This window comes from Myodes glareolus, chromosome 3 (assembly GCF_982192425.1).
Source record: "Myodes glareolus chromosome 3, mMyoGla1.1, whole genome shotgun sequence".
Lineage (NCBI taxonomy): Eukaryota > Metazoa > Chordata > Mammalia > Rodentia > Cricetidae > Myodes > Myodes glareolus.
Window position 1 is genome coordinate 111,676,949 of NC_142028.1, and position 10,146 is coordinate 111,687,094.

Consider the following 10,146-nt stretch of genomic DNA (forward strand, 5'->3'; position numbering starts at 1 on the left):
GTATTTATAAATGTCTCCTGTCTTGATTACATTTATGTAATGGGACTTGAGTTAAAACTCACAGAATTTCTTATAATAGGCTAGTACACTGCCAATGAGCCCCATTCCCCAATCCCACAACAGCTTAAAATAGAAAGTCTACGGGAAAAATTTAAAGAAGGATATTATGAAACACATTTCACTCATTCATGGTATTCTACCACAGGTGTTAACTATAGGTGTCTGCAAATAAGATAACCATTGACCAAAAATTGTAAAATTTTTGAAAGTCAATATGTATGTGTGTGTATACACACACACACACACACACACACACACACACACACACACATATATATATATATATATATATATATATATGGATATATATCCTGGATTTGCTGTTTTAATGATTGTCATTTCCACTCGATTATTTTTTCTTGGATTGTTTAAAAGCAATTTACTTGTCCATCATTAATTCTATTTGAAAAAATGATAGCTTCCATTTTGCTCTATCACATACATACTAATATTTTTCAAATTCTGTATGTAGATTAGAACAGCTGGCTTCTACACCAATGTGTTTCAACTCCAGCTAATACCAAGCCACTTACTGAAATGGTTGTTTCTAGTAGATCTGCCACGTTTTATTGAGATGTCAGTTACAATTTGGATTTCTATTAAGTTTGATAATATCATACTTTATTGCTTATTTAAATTTTCTTTTTCAATGGGAGTTGACTCATGAATTTGACATTTTTACTGTTTGTGTTTATTCTCAAAAATTTGAAAGGCAATTTGTTTATTGCATGAAAATCATTTACATGTTATTTTTGTTATAGAATTCTCTTTTAGGATTGCTGTATTCATCAAGATGTCCTTTTCTGAACAGAAGTGCTTAATGTGTCTAGATTTTCAAATACTTGGTGTATTTTTAGCAGTGGGCATTCTTTCAATTTCTGCTACAAACTCCTTCCCCTGTCAAGGTCATATACCTTTTCACAAATTTCAAAATAATGCAAGATTTGATTTTCATATTAAAACATGATGAAAATTAGTAATTTTGCCAGTTTAAATTATACTGAATGTTATGTAGATTTATTCCTGTTTCTAAATTGATATTCCCCCTTTATTAAAGAATTTTTCCTCTTTCTCTTTTTAATGAAAACACCAGTAAGTTGCTGGATAGTTTTAGAACTCTTGACTATCTTTCTTAAGGACCTGAAAATGACCTCTCTCAAAGTTAATTATCCAGAATAATCTCCATATTTTCCAGTCTCTATTATAGGGAAAATGCCTAGTGTTAGCTGGAACTTTGCATATTATAATGTGCCTAAGAAAGTGTTTCAGTTTATGGACGGTGCTGAACCAAATTCAATATATTCACATCTTTGTGAATCAAAATTAAGATGACCATGGACATTTCAACTTTTTATAAAGAAAACTATTATCTAAAGGTTGTAGAGATCCATACATAATTTCCAAAGAAATGATTTCCTTGAAAACAAAGAAATATGAATATTATATTACGCAAGACCATTCATATTCCTATGGGAAAGAACTTCTAGGTATGTTTATATATTAATGGAGATACTCAGGACATAGTTGAGGAAAGAAAAATATTGCAAAATAATATTGCTGATTGAATTTAGTGTAGTTCCAAAAGAAGGTGGAAAGAAAGATATTTTTTTTTGTGCTTAACTTGTGTTAGAGATTGTAGAGCAGAATATCATGGGACTGATACACTTACATTGCAGGTAACATAGTTCCACAGTTCCTCTGTGATAGAAACAGATAAAATTTTTTGCAATGTTTGTGATAGGTTCCCTTCAAAGGAGATTTTTCACTACAGCCAAAAAAATGGACAACTGAAGTGAGTTGATGTAGGAATCTTTGCCCTATATCCCTCACCGATAGTCCCTATACCGTCTTACATTCTTTTTCTTTCCTCACTGATCCTCCTATTCCAGTATCTGCAACCATCTATCCACAAATATCTATTCTATTTCTACTTCTGAGGGATATCTATGCCTTTCACCTAGTCTCTTACTCCGTATCTAACCTCTGGTTCTGTGGACTGTAGCTTGTTTGTCATCGACTGAACAACTAACATCCACATACAAGCTAATAGCTACTTGCTATCTCTTATTTTATTGAACAACAGCCTATGTCAGAAAGAAGAAATGAAAAAATGTACAATTCATGGCAGGGCATTTAGCATTGAATGATTCTACCTATTTGTAAAACTATGCTATTTGAAATAAAAAAAAACTTGACTATATTGTAAAATAATAATTCTTAGAAAATTTTACCAACATTCTGCCTTTTATTTTTTGATTAAAAAAACAAAATTACTACTGGTAAATGTGTAATATATTCTATAATAACATTTGGATGAAGCCTATAATATGGTTAAAATGATATGGATTTCTTGGTTTTCATATTAAAAATTTATATGAAAAGTTACAGATGGTACATTCTTCCCATGTTTTAACCAGAGACTACTTCCTGCATGCTCTATGTTTTGAGGATATGACTATTCATTAAAAAGACCTAGAGTTTTTAAATATGTATTAAATTTATACAGTTCACATACTAGAAATATGACCTCACTAATGATTAAAGAACAGTTTTGGCTAAATATAAAAAATGAAAAAAAGCAGAAAGAAAAATTCACTCAAAAGCAAACAAGCCTGTAAAATAATTTGCTCAATATTGTGAAAATGTACTGTAATGACTAAAACAGTATATGTACTTGATTGAGTAAATCCATGTTCTTTATATGACCATAGTGAAGACAAGTTCCACAAGCATTATTGCCTTCGCAAACATTATTTCCTGCCTTAATTCATTAGCCAGGAAGAATCTGTAATGTATATTTGTTAACAGAAATTTAAGATGTCTGATTGCTTTTCTGTGTTTATTATGGCTAAAATATTTTTCTGTCTATAAATACTAAATGAACAGAGTATTTTGGAAAAGAACTAAATCTCCAGTTTTGCATGCAGCAGAAACACTTCAGTGAGTTGTGCCAGTGATCACTTAGGTACTGTACTATGCAAAAAAGTATATTTCCATTTCTTTACATTTCATAGACCAATAGGTAGAATTGCAGTTTTACAGAGTGTTCTATTCATGTATGTCAAGTGCCTCTGGAGAATGAATTATTTCACTTCAAAAAAAAAAAAAGTGCTTTGGTGTTTTTCACAGATTTCCAACAATCTTTGAAAGAAATGAAGGGCAGGTTCTATAAAACAAATTATAGAATGTTGGTACATAGAACAAGAGAGAAACTGAATGTATTTTAGTACTTTTGTTTAACTAAATTACATATCTGAAATCACTTCCTACTTTTTCCAAAAAAAACGTGATTATAAAATAAGTTTACTATGATGAAAAACTATAAAATAATACTTATATTTGTTGTTTTCAGTATGCAAAATGTGCTGGAGACATGGTTTATCAGTTAAGAGTACTTGTAGTTTTTGCAGAGAAACCAGGTTCAATAAAGAGTATCCTCAATATGATTTACAACCATCTTTAACTTCAATTCCATAGGAATTCAAGACTTTCTTTTGAACTTCATGGGGATATTGTGTACATACATGCATGGAGCCAAAATACTAACTAGCTAAGTAACTAACTAAATCTTAAATAGGTAGAGATATATTTAATACTGCCTTTAATCTTTTATGTTAACTGTTCCCTGTTGTAATAGTAGCATTTAGATAAAGGCATCATCTGATCTCTGTCAATATTCCTTCTTCCTTGTTTGTCCTTCTGTCTCTCATCGATGCTGACATAGCTATAATTCTGAGAAACTATTTGATATTTTTACGGTATTCTGTGCTGTCTGGTGATTCTATGAACTGACTGATGCTCTGATTCTTTCTCTCTCAGAAGACATCTCATAACTCCTCCGTCTAGTCCTTGGAATTTCAGGCACTTATAGGACATCTTTCACTGCCCAGAATAGACCCGGACACATTTTTCCCAGATTATCTCAAAGAGGACTCTAATAAAGCTGTTAATACAACTTATTATGTTTTTATGAAAGCTCATGATTCTTACTAGAGTTTCTGGGAATCAAGGGTTTTACTGTTTTCCTAAATCCCCTGGATAGTCCCTAGGAGATAACAAATGCTCAATAATGTTTATAGAATTAAAATGTGCCATCCCTCTAACAAGTACTGTAAGATAGCCAATGTGTAGAAACACTTCAGCATATGTTCAGACTAAATATATGATGGGAATGACCCACTTTTCCTATAGTTATTGAAAATTTGATAGACTCACTAGCAATGCTCTTCCATGTGAATGCTTTTCCACTGCTCCTTAACTTGTGTGATTTCATGCTTAGCTCAAGAATCTGGCAACTGCATTGAGAACTGAGATTAAGCAAAAATATCTGGAATCACATTGATAACTTTGTGCAAATTTTGTTGTATATGTGTATATAAATTTAACTTCATACATATTTAGTTCATTTGACAGTCAAGCATACTATTTTTTTATACAAAGCAATATATTAATAGAAAATAATTTGAGAAGTCCTGTTCACAGACGGCAACCACGGTGACCTCCCTTCCTTCGGGTGCTGTCAGAGGGAATGGGGGTTACATCCTTAATCTGCCCAACCTTCATCCCTGAGCGAATAAGAACTCTGAGGGCTGACTGGGCTCCAGGTTCAGGTGTCTTGGTCCTGTTTCCCTTTGTGGCGCGGAATTTGTTATGCAAGGCAGTGGTGCCCAGCTCCTTGCACCTCTGGGCCACATCCTAGGCAGCCAACATGGGTGCATATGGAGAGAACTCATCTTTGTCAGCCTTTACCTTCATTCCACCAGTCACCAGGCAGATGGTTTCCTTGCAAGAAAGATCAGTTACATGGACAAAGGTGTTATTGAAGGACGCAAAAATATGGCAGACACCAAATACGTTCTCTCTTTCTGCCACTTGAGGTCCAAGACTGATGACTTGTTCTTCCTTCTTTTCCTTCCCTTGCGAGTTGCCATCTCTGTACGTCGTCTGCAGACTCCAAATGTGTTAATGTGATCACATGTTACCTATACAAATGGTTGGTGTTTAAGTACATGTTAAAAAACTGTTCTACATAACTGCAACTATTATCTCATTTAATTCTAATTCAAACCTTTTGATAAACATTATATTTTTATTCTCATTATACAAAACCAGTATCTGAAATCATGAATTCATGAAATACTGTTACATGCACAGTTTGTGCAAATGCCAGGAATTGAACCTTGACAATGCTAAGTGAAAGGGCCTTTGAACATCAAAATATTCAATTAGTTTGGCTATCCTTTGTTTACACATAAGTTCAACATCTCATGACAACTCAACAAAAAAGTTAAACCTATTTGTAAAGAAACTAGTATTCTCATTAACAAAGTTATACAAATGGCAGTACCCCCTGTGTTCAGGTATATTTTTCTTTCCTCTTTTCTCACTTTAACTATCAAAAGAAACAAAAGAACAACAGAAAAAAATTGTTGACTTTGGGTGAGTTTGTCTAGCATATTTTCTTATGTAATTGAAGTTTAACTACGGTAGACAATGGAAATTGCAACTCTTTAAGTTAGAACTGTAACTTAGAATTCTAAATAGCATGTCACCATTTGAGAAACAGGCATGAGGCTGAGGGAAAAAAGCAAGGGTAAAGTAAGGAGGGTGATTCAGATAATCTTAGGGGAAGCTCTCTATCTTTCTGAGAATGGGCTGTTAAGTATGCAAGAACTTCAATCAGCACATGAGCAAAGAAATGGACTCAAAGACTGTAAAAACACACAAACAATTAAATGCAACATTAGAAACCACAATGTATTTTTTTGGCACTTAGTGGGTGAAATCTGATAGACAATATCTTTCCTATTATCCCTTCAGTTATTCATTGGTCAAAAGAATAGGTTAGGAGTTTTTATAGATTATCTAGGCACCAAATGGAAATAACTCAATTTTGTTGTAAGGCATTCAACCAATTGGATAAAGTCAACAATATGATGCAAATTATATCTTTCTACTCAAACCTTCCTGAAACACAAATTTCACGAATTATAGACTCAAAGACCTTTAACTAAGGCTAGAAACCACTTATGAGTGAGTCCATACCATATTCCTCTTTTGGGGTCTGGGTTACCTCACTCAGTAAAGCGTTTTCTATTTCCATCCATTGCATGCAAAATTCAAGATGTCATTGTTTTTTACCTCTGAGTAAAACTCTAACGTGTATATGTTCCTAAGTAGAACCCCAGTAGCACAGACAATAAGAGAAACAATGAATAAATGGGACCTACTGAAACTGAGAAGCTTCTGTAAAGCAAAGGACACTGTCAGTAAGACAAAAAGGCTACCTTCGGACTGGGAAAAGATCTTCACAAACCCCTCATCAGACAAAGGTCTGATCTCCAAAATATACAAAGAACTCAAGAAACTAGGCACTAAAACTCTAATTAACCCAATTAAAAAATGGGGTTCTGAACTGAACAGAGAATTCACAACAGATGACTTCGAATGGCCAGAAAGACACCTAAGGTCATGCTCAACCTCCTTAGCGATCAGGGAAATGCAAATCAAAACCACTTTGAGATACCATCTTACACCTGTCAGAAGAGCTAAACTCAAAAACACCAATGATAGCCTATGCTGGAGAGGATGTGGAATGAGGGGAACACTCATCCATTGTTGGTGGAAATGCAAACTTGTGCAGCCACTGTGGAAATCAGTGTGGCGGTATCTCAGGAAACTGGGAGTCAACCTCCCTCAGGACCCAGCAATTCCACTCTTGGGAATATACCCAAGAGATGCCCTATCATACTATAAAAGTATTTGTTCAACTATGTTCATAGCTGCATTATTTGTAATAGCCAGAACCAAGTCAATTTTTTGAAAATCATAAATCCAATGACATTTCTGAATGAGTACAATTATTACATTCCTCATATAAGTAGATAGCTACTCAATCAGCGGAGTTATTTAATGTTTTCCTTGAATTATGATAGGCAGCTGAAGTTCTAGAAGAATTTTTGAACCAATATATTTTTTATATATTCCTTAGCTCTGAGTCAGAGGGTGATATCAAGTTGAAACATTTTGTCCTATTGACTTAGAGTCCTTTACCTTGGGCTATCATAACAAACTGACTGATGCAGTGTATATGCTCCTTATTTTACTGGTAATTGTATACTTTTGCTGCATAATTTTGTTTCTTCTGAAACTGACCAGCCTCTCCATAAAAAAAAGTGTATAAGCAACATATGTGTTGATACTGTTGGAGCTGCATAGACCTCTTGGAGTAAAGCAAAGGGGATCAAATAAATCTAAGGGAAGACAGAACCTTAACAATGAAATCAGTTAACGATAAAATGTTATGTGTAAATTCTTATCATTCCACTAATGGGAAGTCACCTGTTCTTGGGAATCTTACACTTTGACAATCGCCTTTCCACAGCAGTACTCCTTAAAGGTCCTACCAGGTAGCTTATTAATGCAATTGAGTAGTTGCCTGTGGCTGTACTGTTTGAAATGCCATTCCCTCATTCATTTAAATAGTACTATTGGTCAAAGTCTCATATTTGACAGATTTTTAATGTCAGACAGTGGAATCTCAGCTAATGTTCGGAGAAGAAATCAATCTTTCTCTTAGCTGGTTTAAAACCAATAAACCCAGAAATTGCCCAGATCAAATGAGATATTAAGTATCTATCACTTTAAATAGTTTTCAGATTTTATAGATGCTCTATAGGGTAGACAAATGTAGACTTACATAGAACATTGAAGAAAACAGTTACAAAGTTAATTTGCAGAGAACTATATATTCTTAGAAATATATAGTAGAAATTTAATGAAATTTAAGTCAAAACTTTTGGACTTTTATACTATAGCTTTTCATTTATGTTTTTTTAATAATTTAAATATTCTTTTCTCTGATTCTAACAGTCTGTAATGAACATGTAAATATTTGATTTTTGATTAACTGACCATTCTCTGGCAATCACAGTTACTGTAGAAGTAGTCTACCAGATATAATATCAAGTCCATTATTTGACTTTCACTAATACTTACTCATTTCTAACAATTTTTTTTAATGCTTGGCCAAAATATCTTGATCTTCAGTATTACTACGTGCAGTTTTTTAACTTGGCTCTAAAATAATAAAATTTAAATGTTATGTTCTATATTCTCTAGACATACACAAGGGATAATATATATACACACACACACACATAGATATAATATTTAAAGTGCTACTGAGCAAGAAATTCCTAATTAAAATTCAATTAGTTCTGTGGATACAAATAATAACTTAGATTATGATTTCTTTTATTTCACCTATCTGAAAGCATAAAGATTTTATTCATTACCATAGAAAACCTATTAATCTTTCTCAATCTGGACTTGCTTCTCTTATAATAGTGGAATTTACAAAGTTTTAATGGCATGCATTTTCAAACCTTACTGCTACATAGTATAATTAGAATTAAACTAACAAGGCACGGGTATGCCAAAGCTGATGAGCTTCAATGAATAGATAAGGGTGGGTTGAATTAGCTCATCAATTGCTTGCATGTAAATGATTTCCAGAGTGCTTAGACACCTGAAATGTTACATTCTTTTTAGTTACTTCAGTCTTCTCTGGGTGAGAATTCATTGTGAGAGCATATTCCTTCATTATAGATAAGTCAGAGCTTGAACCATTTTATTACAGTTTAGTGAATGGCATAAACTGGTCTGTGTGTATGAATTACTGCAATTCAAATTAATAGAAGTTCACAGTCATAGCCGAGGCAAATATTTTCCTATGATTTCTTTCCCCTCCATCTTTATTGTACCAGAGTTTTGTATAGCTTGATTTATTTCTGAGACATTTGCAGTCACTATATAAAGAATAACAAAGTATTTTCTTTTTACATCAAGTCTTATTGTAGTTACATAAGAACAATACCTTGAGCTATCGAGCCTCTTGCACAAGTAAAGGGTGTTCATAGCATTATGATTATATCTGAGTAAATGATTTATATTATTACCTTGACATAGGCATTAAATTTAGGCAGTTTCAGTATACAATCCCAAATTACCATAAAGACAGGTAGACTTTGAATCTCACTACTATCCTCTAAACTTTGATATTATTATAAAGAAATATAAAGATTAATGGCTGACAATACAAGCATGGTGAAAGTAAAAAGTTCCATACGCACATTAAATTATGACTCCAATGCAGAAGGTACTATGCTTGGAACCTCATGAGTAATGAGAATTATATATATACATATATATATATATATATATATACATATATATATATATATATGCAGACTCCATAAAGCTAGAACACTAAAAGAAAAAATCAGATACTGAATTCTTCATCTATTTTTCCTACCCTAGAAGATTGGTAATTACAGTCATTAGATATTGTGTAAAAAGTTCCATGTTTTCAAATGAAAAATGAGGACGGGACTTGCAGTAATGAAGTTAATGCATACTATTCACAGGGCCAAACAGTGGAGATAAAAATATATAAAATAAATTATCATTACTTTGAATTTTGAAAGAAATAAATTTGTATGTTTGAATGTTAGGGTTCTGTGAAATTCTCTACAGTCCAAAGTTATTTTAATGACAGCTTTTCCCTCTTTTTTGGTGAAATCCTATTGATGTGGGGTTTCCCTCTGTATGCTATGATTACCGTTAATGAATAAAAAAACTGCTTTGGACCTATAGTAGTGAAGAATTTACCTAGAACTAAACTGAATGCTGGAGAAAAGAAAGGCAGAGTCAGAGAGCCAGCACGGAGCCACTGGAGACAGATGTGCAGAAAACTGCTGGTAGGCTACGACCTCGTGGTGATACACAGATTACTAGAAATGGGTTAAATTAAGATGTAACAGTTAGCCAATGAGAAGTTAGAGCTAATGGGCCAAACAGTGATTTAAATAGTATAATTTCTGTGTTATTATTTTGGGGCTGAGCAGCTAGGAACCAACAAACAGCCCTCCCTCCAACATCCTATTCTTACATTTTGCTAATTGATGAATGCCCACGGGAAAATTCAGTATTATGGCCTAGCCAGTGCCAGATCATGTAGCATGGATAACCTGCTGCCTCAGAAACAGGTTAAGAATATAGGGGTGGGAAAGCATATAGCAACAG

At 33.4% G+C, this 10,146-nt stretch overlaps 1 pseudogene; it reads right to left on the reverse strand.

Annotated features, from left to right (window-relative positions):
• Positions 1-4,536: 4,536 nt before the first annotated feature.
• LOC125412638 (small ribosomal subunit protein uS11 pseudogene) lies at positions 4,537-8,034 on the reverse strand (annotated as a pseudogene).
• Positions 8,035-10,146: the final 2,112 nt, after the last annotated feature.